This window comes from Bos indicus, chromosome 15 (assembly GCF_029378745.1).
Source record: "Bos indicus isolate NIAB-ARS_2022 breed Sahiwal x Tharparkar chromosome 15, NIAB-ARS_B.indTharparkar_mat_pri_1.0, whole genome shotgun sequence".
Taxonomy (NCBI): domain Eukaryota; kingdom Metazoa; phylum Chordata; class Mammalia; order Artiodactyla; family Bovidae; genus Bos; species Bos indicus.
This window is the reverse complement of record NC_091774.1, coordinates 47,054,217-47,068,532: the sequence shown is the minus strand read 5'-3', so window position 1 is coordinate 47,068,532 and position 14,316 is coordinate 47,054,217. Positions and strand designations below refer to the sequence as shown.

At 51.2% G+C, this 14,316-nt stretch overlaps 1 protein-coding gene across 1 annotated transcript in view; it reads right to left on the bottom strand.

Moving 5' to 3' along the window:
• The window catches only part of DCHS1 (dachsous cadherin-related 1), a 36,650-nt gene extending 24,382 nt beyond the window's left edge, over positions 1–12,268 (bottom strand). Inside the window, exon 1 of the mRNA XM_019975273.2 lies at positions 12,063–12,268. The gene's annotated coding sequence lies outside the window, so the exon portion shown is untranslated. The remainder of the gene's footprint in view (positions 1–12,062) is intronic.
• Between the last annotated feature and the right edge of the window lie 2,048 nt (positions 12,269–14,316).

The following is a 14,316-nucleotide window of genomic DNA, read 5'->3' as shown; positions in this document are numbered from 1 at the left end:
AGTCAAAACCTGACTATCTCAATGAGACACTATCTCAAGCCTGCACTTTCCTGTTTTCACACTGCTGCTGTCCAGGTCCAAGCACTGTCATCCCTCCTTTCGATTCCTTCCACAGTCCTTTATCCTCCCTGTGCCTCCTGGATTGGATCCCTTAATCCACGTCCTCCTCACTGGAGCTATCCTCACAATTCTCACCAAACCACCCCTGACAAAAGGTTTCCACTGGTTCACCGCTGCTGATGGCAGAAAACTGCTGCCCACTCTGGATAAAAAGAAAGCAGATGCATACACCCAAACTGTGTCTGCAGTTTTAAGGGTTCATGGACACTAAGTATAGAATGTCTATTCACACGACAAAGCCCAACCCCCTTAATACACCTTCCTGACCTGAGCCCCGCCATCTCTCCACTGTGCCTCACATTCACTTTCCCCCACTGCAGCCTGCGTTCCTACACTAAACCCCTCAACTGTTCCCCCCACAACTTCTTGCCTTGTATGAACTATGCTCTCGTCCTGAGATATCCTTTAAAGGTCCTGTCCAACTGGCCGTCTCCTGTTCGAACTTCAAGATGCTGTCTTCTGTGGATGTTTCTATGCTATCTCCTTGACCTCCCTGCAGTGCCTACTGTGTAGCCTACTGGGCTCTCACTGCTTTGGATGCACACTGACAACAGACTGCATAGCAGCCCTGTTTTGCTCATGTGTCTGCCCGATTCTCCTCTCCTGCCACACTCAATCAGGAGATCCCTAAGGGCAGCAGCTTGAGGGTCTTAGTCTCAGGTTCTCCAGCACTTGGTAGAGGTATCGTGAGAGCAGGCAATCAGTGCAGAATGCATGGCCAGAATCTCATAACTGCACACCACCACCTTCACCTACTGACAGAAGGGGAAATGTCCCTGGACATGCCAACTCGGTCACACACAGATGCACGTGAGCCTGTGCCCCGAGGCACCATGGTCAGAAGTGTGGCCAAGAAGTGGCTACTGAAGTGTGTCCTTTGGTCTTTCGAGATTTGCTCTGCTCTAGGACTTCCTGTCCTCCCCAGGGATAAGAATTTCTGACCCTCTACTTATACTTCCAACCCCATCTCTCCCACCTGTGTGAGGCAATGAAAAGAGCTGGGACCCTGAAGTTTGAGTCCAGTCTGAATGCTATTTTCCTAATCCATATAACGGCCATGGTAATGCCTACTATCTGTGGTTTTGTGAAAATCACAGGTGATGGAAATGGGAGCCCAGAGTTGGGCACTTTGTAGGTGCTCTCACCTGGGTTCCCAGCACCATCCCTGATGAGGGATGAAGCCTCATCCTGGCTTCAGAGTTGGAGGGTTCACTAAGACCCCTCTTCCCAGAGGTCAAGTCTGCAAAGCCTAAGGAGCTGCCACATGGAATAACAGATCAGAGGAATTGAGAACAAGAAGGCCAGAGTGAACACAGGCCTGACCAGAGAGGGGAGAGGCTCCGTGTACAGAGGTGGTGAAGCGGCCAGGGTCAGGGATCTAGGCCTCGAGACTGGGGTAAGGGTCAAGGGTTAGGAACGGGTCCTGTTCATTTAATCAGTCAGTGCAGAGAAAGCAGGGTGGGCAGAGAAGATAACGGACAGTGAGGTCAATGTACTTCTTACATTCTATATTAGGGTTCTCTGCACCCAGAGACAGAATGTCAGCTGTTCGAGGGCCAGGACTGTATCTTAATCACCGTTTTGTGTAGCACAGGGCATGGCACATGATCAGCACGTTTTCTGAATGAAAAGATGCATGAATGGTGTGAAGTAGCTCTCAGGTGAGTGATCAGCCTTGAGGAGGCATCCAGGCCCAGGCAGATGCCCCTTCTCCCAAGTTGTGCAGACCTTGGTGCCCTCCTGGTGCCATCCTGGGTCCCTGTCCAATGCAAACTCCTGCATACACCCTCACAGTGGACGCACAAAGGTGCCTCCTCATGAAGTCACAGGCCCACACAGAGCCAGGCACACAGATGCACAGACTCGAGTACGGGCAGACTGGCACACTCCATACACACACTCACACAGACAGAGGCTACTCTTACATATACAGAGATACCCTTCCTCACACATACAGAGAAGCAGGTTATCACTCACACACACGCGTTCATTCACCTGGAACCTTCCTCCATTATCCACACATGCAGGCACACGTACAGACACACACAGGCATGCCTTTGTCCACACAGACACATACACACAGAAAGACACTTTCCCATAGGCCTCACGTAGACAAGCACGCACACACGTACACACACACACACACTCACACACACCCTTCCTCTCATGGACACAGACAGACCACATTCACCCGTGCGCAGACTCTCACTGGCAGACCCACCCACACGCCGGCACGCTCTCACACACGCTGCCGGGGCACTCGTGGTCAGCTCTGCGGCTGCAGCTGTGACCTTGAGGTCCCTGAGGCCTGTCTGGACTGTGCCTCATCACTTCCTGCTCCAGGGCTTCCAGCTCCAAACTCGAACTCCAGACTCTCTCCCGAGACTGTCTCATCCTCTCTCCAACTCTCTTCTCAGCACCATCTCCCCATCTGTCCAGGGTTTCTCACTGCTTCTTCCCCAAGACTTGCTCCTCCTCCCTGTTCCTGTCTCTTTCCCTCTCCAGGTCTGTCCCACCCCTTCCCCCAGATCTGGTCTAAACCATCCATCTTGTCTGTTTTCCCAGTCTGTCCTGCCTCCTACCCAGATCTGTCTTCTTTCTCCCCCTAGACTGGTCACAGTGCTTCCCCCGCTCAGATCTCCTTGCTACATGCCCTTGCCCCGTCCCGGGCCTGTTACTCTGTCCTCTGGCTCCATCCTGCTCTCCCCCTCTAGCCCCACATCTGGGCCTCTGGAACCACAGCTGGTTCTCATTAGGAGGGGGAGGGGCGAGACTGTTCATTGGGGCCTGCAATGTGATGTCAATCCACACCCTCCCGCCCTTCCAACACACACACACAGCCTGTGTGTCTACAGGACCTGGGAGCAGGGGGAACATGGGAGAGGAAAGAGGTGGGCTGTGGGGGAGTCGCAGGGGGACCATAAGGGAAGGGTGCTCCAGGAGGAAGCAGAGGAGTGGCCTGAGGTGCAGAGGGGAAGCAGGCTTGGGGAGCTGGCACCTCGCAGGCCTCCTCCCTCAACTTCCTGTCCCAGGGCCAGGAAGGGGCAGGGACCAGAAAGACAACAGGGTGAGGAGGGGGCTGCAAAAGGCAGATTGGCCCAGAAGGGGAGGAAGAAGAGGGTAGCCTTGGGCAAAGGGAGGTGGAGGTACAGGGCCAGGCATAAAGGAGAAAGGAAGAGAGGCGAGAGTTCTCACAGGGGATGACTGAGAGCAAGACTGGGGGAGAGTGAGTGTGTGTCGGCAAAGGAAAGAGTGAGGAGTTCACACAGAAAGGGGAGGCAAGTCAGAGATGGGAACAGCTGGGCTGGAGTGAGGGGGGGCATAAATAAAGGAAGGAGTTAGGGCTGGGGAGCGGGTGTGGGGAGCAGAAAAGAGGAAAGGAGGAGTGAAGACAGGAGGAAGAGGAGAAGGCTGACAAGTTGGCTCCCCTGGATGTCCCCTGGACAACCTCATGGATGGGCAGCTGGGCAGTGCCTGGGCCTGGCTCTGTCCCTCCCGTGGACTGGTTCCCATTAGGCACCTCAGGGAGAGGCCGGGACGGATGTGAGCAGAGAAGGCAGAAGGAAAATTTCTTTTCTGAGCTGTTAGTGTGTTGGCAATTCATAGACGGTGCCTTATTTAATCATCTTAATCATCCTAACAGCCCGGGTCAGGGAGGCGTCCCACCTTTCAGTGAGGAAACGGGCTGGGAGTGAAACAACTGTCCTGAGTTAACATACCCTTTTCTTTTTTTTTAAAATAAAACATTTATTTATTTAACGATTACTAATCTAGTTGCGGATTGTACCCACTCCAGTTGCATGGCTTCTCCTTCCCCCTGAAAAGTTACTCTTCAGAATTAGGTTCTTATCATTTCTAGTATGTCTTTAGCACTTCACTGACTTAAAAGTTATCCATTTTATTTCTCTATTTCTTGTGGTTATCTTTAAAGTTTGATCATCTAGACTTAGCTTACCAAAACCTAAAAAGTGATTATTTTTGTCCTCCTTTTGACATAGCCTTGATCTTATCCCAGGAGTATGCACTCCACACTGCCTGAGATTCACGGAGAAGGGAAAGATGGAGCGAGGCAGAAATTACAGGGGAGCTGAAGGGAGAGACCTAGCAAGACAGTGGAGACCTGGAGAAGAGAACCCATGGGAGGAGGGGCACCAAGGATAAGGTGTTTGCAGCCCAGGCCAGTAGCAGTGGGACAGAGTAGACACAGAAGAAAAATGTGAGGAGGTGAGGTTGACAAGACTTGGCCACCGACCCTTCAGGAAGGGTGAGGGAATAAAAGAGCTCTAGACTGACTCCAGTTAGTGCTGGTCTGATGACCAATGTGGGGCCATTAGGATACCACAGAGGAGAGCCATTTTGGGGGTGCCTGTTGGGGTCTTCTCATGGGGATGTCCCTCACACAGTTAGATTTGCAGGTCTGGAGCTGAGGAGAGAGGTCTGTTTGGAGATATGGATTTGGACCAACCAAGGAGTAACTGAGAGCCATGGGTGCGGAGACCCATCAGCTAGGATGTGTGGAGAGAAAAAAGAGACTAGGACAGAACGCTGGGGAAGAGTAGATTCAAGGGGCAGCCAAGGAGAGCTTGATTCTTCTTGGAGAACAAAGAGGAGGCCATATCTCAGAAGTTAAGAAGACAGCATTTCAACAAGGATGGAGGAGTCAGTAGAGTCCAATGCTGCTGAGAGGCCAAGTAAGATGAAGACTGAGAAATGCCCATTGGTTTTAGCAGTAATAAGGTCATAGTGATCTTGGGGAGAATCATTTCAGGAGACTCCTAAGGGAGCAAGCCTCCTGCAATGGGAAACGACAGGGAATGAATAAACTAGCCATAGACAAGATGTCAGCATAGATTCATCCTTCAACATGTGCTTACTGCACACCTCGAAAAGAGAGGCAATGTGTCACGGTGAGGAAGGACGGGACAGTGCCAAAGTCTGGACTTGGGCCAAACCAACTCTGGGATTTCTCTCCAGCTTCTCACTTGCTAGTTATGTAACCTTTAGTGAACCATTTAAATGTTCAGTGCTTCCATTTGCTCCTTTATAAAATAGGAACAATAATAACACTACAGTGTACTTGTAGTTAGAATAGTGTGTGGCATAGAGTAGGCATTTTATAAGTGCACAAGCATGAACTATTACTACAGTGGTTAGGAAGATGGGCTCTGCTGAGTCAAATTCAGATGCTGCAGCTTATGGTGTAATCCTGGGAAAATTGTTTAATCTTTCTAGGCCTGAGTTTTCTCTTTTGTAAAACGGGGATCAAAGTGCCTGCTTTATATAGTTGATAGGGGAGTTAAATGAAAGAATGACACAAAAACTTAGCATGGTGGCCTGCACACAGTGAAGGCTCAATGAATGTTGGCTGCTACTGCGTGCCAGACATTCACAATAACCCTGGGGTAAGTGTTATTCTACAGGTGAGGAGACAAAAACTCAGAGCAGGTAGCAGAGGATTATCTGGAACTCAGCTCCGACAGACTCCAAAGTTAGTGCTTTCTCATCTACAACATTGCTTCTCTGCTGGAGGACCTGGAGCAGCCTGATAAAGGGTCATGGAAGTGGCCAGGCAACCAAACAGGGAAGGTGCCTGAGGAGAACTCTGGGTAGGAGAGTAATTCCAGCACGCACACAAGGTGGATCAGAGGTGATCAGTGACACGGCAGTTACGAGTCTAGGCTGAGGGTCAGGTGGGCGTGAGGTCAGGTGGTGAGAGGGGAAATGACCAGAGGAGGCTTGGAGGTTTCTAGAAGACAGAGGGAAAAATAGGAGGGATGGGTCCAGGGCATTCATTGATACATTTATTCAATTAGTATCTATTGAAGACCTACAATGTGCCAAACACCATACTAAGCAGTAGAGACATAGCAGTACCTGGACAGACCACATCCCTGCCTTCATGGTGTTCACAGGTTGGGAGGCTTGGGCAGGGATGGGCAGGGCAGGGTGAGGGAGCTAGGGGTAGCGGGATGAGCAGCAAGAGCCTGGTCTTAAGGTCTAACTCTCACAAGGAGAGTCCAGGCTACACAGGAGGCTGGTGAGAAGGCAGAGAAGTTGGAGATGTAGAGGGAAGAACGAGTTTGGGGGAATGAGACGTTGAGAAGAAGAAGAGTAGTGGAGGGACTGAGATTGTGGAAGTAAAACAAACTAAATTAAGAGTTGAACATTTAATAGCCGTTTTCTTTCTCAATCCTCAAAACAACTCTACTGTTACCTCCATATTCAACTGAGGAAAGGGAAGCTCAGAGAAGCTAAGGTGATCCAGGTGACAAATGGTGTGACTGGAAAGTGTGAAGCATAGCCCTCCTTTCCTCCTTCCTTTCCTCCTTCCTCACCAAGAATATGAGAGTGTGTTCCAGGCTCTGAGAAGAAATAGCTCCCTCCATTGAGCAACTTAGACAGAAAAACATAAACAACAGGCCTGGGGGTTCTAGGTGGACTGCCAGGAAGAGATGCCCTCTCAACAGGGGACAGAGGAACTGAGAAACCCCTCCTAAGTGGCAGAGGCTTAAATGTCCAGAAGGAAGAGGATTACCTGGAAACACAGACACCAGAGCTGAAGGCAGGGGCAGGCAGCAGGAACCCAGGAAGGTGATGGGATCCAATAGCTTGAACCCATCAGAGGGGCTTTTGCTTGCAGGTGCCAGGGCATCAGAAAGTCTGATCTTACTTCTGTTACTACTGACAGAAAAAAAGAGGAAGAGGGCACAAGTATCTGGGAACCTGATACGGGAAGGGTCTGGGTGCCAGGAACAGGAGGGCACAGCGTGGTATGTTTGAGGGGGCTGTTAGCAGAAGGGGCAGCCTGTGACACCTCCTAGGAAGGGGGCCTGGTGGAGTAGTACAGATGGAGCAGAACCGAGGTTCTGTGGCCTGATAGCATGTCACAGCTTCCTCAGCTTCCACTCCCTCCAAGAACCCCAACAACCACATGGTCCTACAGATTTGGATCTGCAAATTTCTGGTGTTTATTAGATATTTGGCAGCTGAATCAAAGAGAAATAAAGTACAGACTGGGGGAGAGGAAGAGGATCCAGGAAAAGAGAAGCCCAGGTGAAAGAGAAAGAAGAGGAGAGTGTAGGGGGAGGAAGGACAACTTGTGGGGGAGGGGACTGGAAACGTCTCTACTGGGTAAGTGGGCATGTGTGGAAATGACTCTATTGTGTGGGCAGCTGAGACCAGGAGTCAGTCTTCTGAAGAGTGAATGAGAGTGAGGGAGGAGCTGTGAGGTGCCTCATTCATTCATTTGTTCATTGCCAAGCGTCTATAGAGGAACCTGGGGGATGTGAAGATGAATAACATGTAACCTTGCCATTAAGGACGCCCCAGCCCAGGCAGAGAGAGAAAAAGCAAAGAGGCAATGACAACAGTGAGACAAGAGGATTCCAAGCTGGTCTGGTGGTCAGGAGAGGGAGAGCTTGAGAAGAGAGCTGAGGATGGGACGGGGTCAGCCAGGAGACAAAGGGAGTAAAGGGCTTTTCAGGCAGAGAGCAGTATGTCTAAAGGGCCAGAAGCATGGAAGAATGCAGCGTCTTTGGAGAACGACAAGGAATTCAGCATGGCTGGGACTTGCAATGTGAGGGAACTATGGAAACAGGACAGGCTATGAGGCTGGGGAGGCTGGGGGAAGTCTGATCGTGACAGATCTCTGAAGCCTCATTAATGTAGAAGTCTCACCCAAGATAGTGTAAGGATACTAAAGAACGCAAGCAGGGAATGCTATGGCTGGATTTGCATTTTACGGAAAAGATTGGATTGGAAGAGGGAAGAGCAGACTAGAAGTAGACTTGTCTAGGGAGACAAGTTAGGAGGCTCCTGCTGTAGTTCAAGTGAAAATACGGTGAGATGGAGGCAGTAGCTGAGCCCATGGATAAAAGGGGATGGCACATCAGAGAAAGCTGGGAAGGAAGGAGAACTAAGAGGTTCTAGGTTATAGGACATGTAGAGAAGAGAGTGGCTACAGTTAATTTCTGGCTTTGTAGCTTGTTGACTGAGTGGAGACGGTGGTTTTGGGGAGGAAGGAAAGATGAGCTCAGGTCTGGGACATGTTAGGGGACTCTATAGTATGGGCTCAGTAGTAAAAATCCAAAAGGAAGCAAGTCTGCAGGTCTGAGCGTCTGAAGAGAGATCTGGAAGAAAGAGTTATTTGGGAGTCATCAGCTTACTCAGATGATAACTAAAGCCCTGGAAATGAATGCGATAGATCACCCAGAGGGGTGTATACAGTGAGATAAGAAGGTCCAAGTCAGACCTCTAATAAATCGTAACACTTAGGGGTCACTCAATCACACATAGCATGCATGCATGCTCAGTCGCTCAGTCGTGTCCAGTCTTTGCGACCTCATGGACTGTCGCCTGCCAGGCTCTTCTGTCCATGGGTTCTTCCAGGCAATAATACTGAAGTGGTTTGCCATTTTCTCCTCCAGGGGATCTTCCTGACTCAGGGATCAAACCCGTATCTTCTGTGTCTCCTGTATTGGCAGGCGGATTCTTTACCACTAGCGCCACTTGGGAAGCCCTAGGTGCCACCCAAAGGAGCCCCCAAAGTAGACAGAGAAGGAACAGTCAGGAGGTGTTTTGAGAGAGGGATGCACAGATCCCACCCTACTGTATCATCATCTGTTTATTTGCCTGTCTCCTTTGCCGAGGGTAGGAACAGTGTCTTCCATCATCATATTCCCAGCACCTAGCAGTGTGGTTGGGACATGAGAGCTCATCGAATGTTGACAGAATAAAATAGTGGTTCAAAAGGCATAAGACATGAATGATTCAAAGAGGAAATAACAGTCAACAATGTTGGACCCTTCCAAGAGGTCAAGCAGTTGAGGACTTTTGAAAAAAGCCCCTAAATTTGGCAAACGAGAAGTCATGTTATCTTAGGGAGAGCAGTTACATAGATGGGGCAGGAATAAATGGGAAGTCAGGAGGTGGGAACAGTTTGGTGCAGAAGAGCTTTTCACAAAACACGGCAGTGAAGCAAAGCGAGAGAGCGTCTTAGATAGTCAGGTATTTCAGAGTGCAGGAAAGTAGGAGAGCCTGGAGGCTCTTCATGTGCTCATAGGAGGAATGAGTGCACAGGGAGAAACCAGACACATGGATAAGACTCAAGATTACTTCGTTGAGTGAGGTCTCCCCTGAGGCTGAAGTGGATGGGATCTGCAACAGTTGAGGGAATTCAAACTGGATGGCCTCAACTTTCCGGGTGGCTGACAGACCAGGTCTGTCTGTTGTGTCTGCTCTTCCTTCCTTCCTCCCTCTCCTTCAGCCCCCGTATCCATTCTGTCACTGAGTCCTTCTGACCCCACTGCTTAAAGCATTCTTGAAGCTACCTACTATCTCGACCTCTACTGCCATTCTTCCAGTTCAGCCCAGCATTATCCCCTCCTGGGTTCCTACAACAGCCAGCTATCCCCTTCCTTTCAGATGCCTCCCTCTAGTCTCCACACTGCTGTCAGAGTGGTCTCTGTAAGACAAATCTGATCATATCACACCACAGCTTCAAATGATTCGGTGACTTTCAATTCTCCCCGGGTTCAGGAAGCAATCATGTGACCTAGAAGAAGCACACAACCTAACTAACCCTTTCTCACCTCTCCCAGACTCTCTGACCCACCCTCACGTCGTGCTATCAGTGCCAGGCTCATTGGATTGCTTTTCCCCTCAGACATACAATACTTTCTTAATGTGGGTTTTCCAGTGCTGCTCCATTGGTTTGGCATACTCTCCACATGCTCCACCTCACCGCCGCCTCTCCTTTGCTTGGTAGCCTCTTACTTATCTATCAAGCATAAGCTTCAATGCCACTTCCTTCCCCAACCCTCGTCTAGTTCCCCTTCAAGGGCTCAGGTTGGCCTGCTACGTGCTGCCACATCACCGTGCTCACCCCATGGCCTGTAAGCTCCATAAGGGCAAGGACCACATCTATTTTGTTCACCCTTGTAATGCTAGCATCTATCACACTGCTTGGCACACAGTAGGTGCTTAATAGGTGTTTGCAGAATAAATGATCCAGTGGGTTGACTAATTAATCTGCTGAAGACAATGAGGGATGTAAGGTGAAGGGATGTAAAAAACTAGAAAATATTTCATCTATTTGTTTATTTATGGAGGGCCCAGTTGAGGGTGCAATTTATAGAAGCATGAATTTATAGAAGCATCACTTGGTGTGGTTGGGAAATGATTCCAGCTGGGTTGAGACTTTGTGGGACGGGTGGTCTAAAGACAATAACAAAGGAACAGAGCGGTCAAAGAGTGGGTGAAGTGATGGTCTTGGACATATAAACTGGAAGGAGAGTATAAAGCCAGAAAGAGAAGATTAGGAAAAAGCAAAAAGGTTAAGGGCAAGGGATCACTGTGAGGTTGAAGGGTAAGTGGAATGGGAGTGAGGGCATCAGGGAGCTCAAAGGACTCAGGAGGCTGTGGGCAGAGTGGAATGCAGGTACAGAATTTCAGAGACAGACCAGTTGCACTGAGTGGTCCTGGGAGAGGAGATGGCAATAGGAGCTGAAGAACTCAAGACTGTGAGGCTGCACTTGGAGGGACACTTAGAACCATGGCAGGGTACGGGGTGAGGGAAGGATTGATCTAAGTCCCCAAGTTTTCAAGGAACCAGAGGGTAACCCTGGGAGGTCTATGGGTGAGAAGACTTGGTGTGAGCATCATAAGTTAATGGGAGTTTATTCAGCAGTTGGGACTGCTCAGTCTGTGGCGTGTGCATGACACCTAAAAGTTTTTCTTATGGGATGTACAAAAAGGTGTTGGTAAGAGTGACTGCAACACAGCATCCCATTACTGTCAGGTCTCTGAGACACCTGCTATGTACAGACAGCCCTGAAGTACAACCTAGATGTTGGTGGGCTGTGACAGGTTCCCAGTGGATGCATGTTGCTCCGGCAGTGTCTCAGGAAAGGTGCTGGCAGCAACCGTGTCTCCCTTGCTGTGTGCTGGCTTTGACAGAGTCCCGTGTTGGCTGCACCATTTCTGCTGTGGGTGTGCACTGTTCTCAGAGCACCTTCTGTAAACGTATGTTGGCTCTGTCAGTGCTTCCGAGGGGCATGTGATGGCTGTGAAGGCATCTCTTGTGGATGTGTGCTGCCTGTGACTGTGTCCCCTGTGGGTATTTGAGGAGTTGACATTAGCAACAATATTTTTCTGGCCTATGACCCCGTGGCTGCGGGCCCAGCCCACGCCACACTGAGTTCATTGTGCTTCTGGACCTCCCCTTCCCCACCCCCTCCACGTGGGCTGAGGCTGGTGGTGACCTCCCTCTGTCCCCTGTGTGGGATTCTGATCTAGGCATCCTGGACCCAAATTCAACAGTCTGGGTGACAGGCTTCCAGCTTGGGCTTGGCCTGTCTCTTCCCTGTTTCTCTTTACTTCTCCCTCCTCAGTTTCTTTGTCTCAGTTTGTCTGTCACACACCCATCCTCCACATTCTGACACATGGCTCCCACAGAGGCGGGCAACACACACACACACACACACACACACACACACACACACACCCACACTCCCTCACAAGGACTCGTTCACCAGACACACACTCACTCTGACCCACACCCCATCATAGTGACACGCACGTACACACGGCCAGACACATACACGCAGACACACAACTTCCCAGTGACACGCACTGACTCACACTAGGCGATGCACTCGCGCTCACACTCACACTCGGAGGAACACACACACACCCTGCCCACACCCCCGGCACACTCACGCCGCCACACACCCGACGCGATGACACACGCAGCACAAAGACCCCCAGCCCTGCCCCCACGTTCACGTTCACGCTAGCCCTCATCCCGCAGGCCCAGGCCCCCCCTCCCCCATTGTCTCCGGCTCAGAACAAAGCCCCCGGCTCGGTCGCCGCCACCGCCGCCCGGGAGAGGCCGGCGGGCCGGCGGGCGCGGCCGGACGGGCCGGGCAGCCGCGGGCACTAACCTCCGCGCCGCGCGGGCTCCCTCGCCCGGTCCTGGGGCGCCGTCCGGCGCGGTCAGCCCCCCGGGCAGCGCCCGCCCGTGCGGGGCCTGGGGCTGCGCATCTTCCGCCGCCGCTGTCTCTCAGTCCGCGAGCAGCTCCCGGCGACCGGCCGTCGGTCCGCGCGCCCCCGCCCGTCGATCGGTCCGTCCGCCGCCGCCGCCGGGGCGCCGCCTCCTCCACAGCCGCCCCGCGGAGGATGCGAGATTCGCCGCCGCGGCCCCGCGCCCCCTCCCCTCCCCTCCCTTCCCCTCCCCCGCCCTCCGCGCGGTAACCCGAACCCCCGCCCCTCCGCCCGCGAGCCCCCGCCTCCGCCCCCACCCGCTCTCCGCGCCGCTGCCCCCCCAGCCCGTCCTCCCTCCGCCCCTCGACTTCCCGGCCCCATCCCCGGCCGGATCCGGCCCCAGCGCCGCCCCGCGTCCCCGCTCCCTTCCCTTCTCCCGGTCCAACCGCCCGGTCCCCCTTCCCCGTCCCGTTCTCCGCATCCCCTCTCTGAGTCCCAGTCTCCTTCTCGTCCTGCTCTTCCATCTTCTTTCCCGCCCCCTATTCCGCCACCGTCCCCTCTTCTCCCTCACTGTTCTATTCTCCTCCCCTGCGAACCCTTTTCTCCCCGTTCCCCTCTCCCTTCTTCCCATCGTCTTCTTCTCGTTCCATCTCTCCGTTCTTTCCTCTCCAGACCCTTATCCTCCATCCCTTCTCCTGGATCCTCTCGCCTCACCTCTTCTCCGCACCAGTTCTCCCCATGTCCTTTGCCTGCCCTTCTCCTTTCCTGTCTCCCCACCTTTCCCCCCAACCGCTTCTCCTTCTCCCTTTCTCCGTGTTTCATCCCCACATCCCCTTACCTCCCAATTTCCTCTGTCATCTCTCTTTCCCCATCCTCTTCTTCCTAGTGAATCTCTCCATTCTCTCCGATCACTTCTGTTTATCCCATGCTCTTTATTCCTTTCCCCCTTTTCGTCGCCTACTTCTCCCTTCCTCGCTTCCTCTTTTATCCCAAAGTTGAGGCTCCAGATGGAAGGGACTGGAACGAAAAGATTTAGGGTGGGTGTTCTCACTCAGGGTATATACTTCTCAGAAAAGGAAAGCGAGATGGAAACTGGGCAGGGAGGTGGGAAGGGTCTTGAGGGGCCAACTGGGAGAGAAAATGAAAATAAGTCCATCAGATGGAGGTGTACAGTGTTATAAGAACTAGAAGAGTTTTGATCCCTCTTCTCTGTCTTTCCTTATGACTGAGTGTAGGCTGTTAGTCTAAAGGTATTCTGGACTTGAGACTTGTGCAAGTGGTATAAAGAAATCAGGAACTTCTGGAAAGAGAGATCAGTTTCGATGAAAGCAGAAGGGAGTGTGATTTTTTTCAAGAGCAATGAAGAAGACGCTGGAATCCTTGATAGCACCCAGGTTTCTGGCTTGGACAGCTGGGTTTGGTGGTGACATTCACTGCGTTGGACGAAAGGAGGAAGAGTACCTTGCAGAAGGCTGATTTAGGAAGATGATGACTTTTGATTTGGGCTGCTGACTTTGAAGTGCCTGTTGGCTAGGTGGGTCTGCAGCTTAGAACAGCGGTCTGGGATGGACATAAATATTTGGGAATCATCTGCAAATACCATATAAGCTTGAATATAGGGTGAGGTTTTTGCTGTTTTGTTTTTCCAAAATCATACCAAAGGAAAGAGGGAGTAACCTTATACTTGAGTCCTTACAAAGTCTCTCATATTACAGGGTTTGCTCTCATTTACTTTATTTTGAACAACAAACCACTGGATAGGGCAGTATGGTATGGTGACTAAGCTTGTGGACTCTGGAGCCAGACTGCCTGACTTGGGGTCCAGACCCTGCCATTTACAAGCTGTGTGGCTTTTAGAAATTCACTTAACCTGTCTTTGACTCAGTTTTCTCATCTACAAAGCAGGACTTGGGGTTAAATTATTTAATATATGTAAATATACTTGGCACATAGTAAGTGGTCCATAAACGCTATCTATTTTTACTGTTCGACCAAGAACAGTAACCTGAAATGTCCTCAATAATGGATGCCTGTATAGGTCACTTGCCACAGAATCGATAGTCCCAGCTTTGATAACTATTCCTGGTAATACAGCCTTACAACTGCATGTGTTGGGTGTTTCTAAGGATGTTTTATAAACAGTGCTTTAAAAAGCAATACTGTAGTATTTGTGAGGGATTCTAGACTGCTGGAAATGTTCTCTTTCTTGGCCTG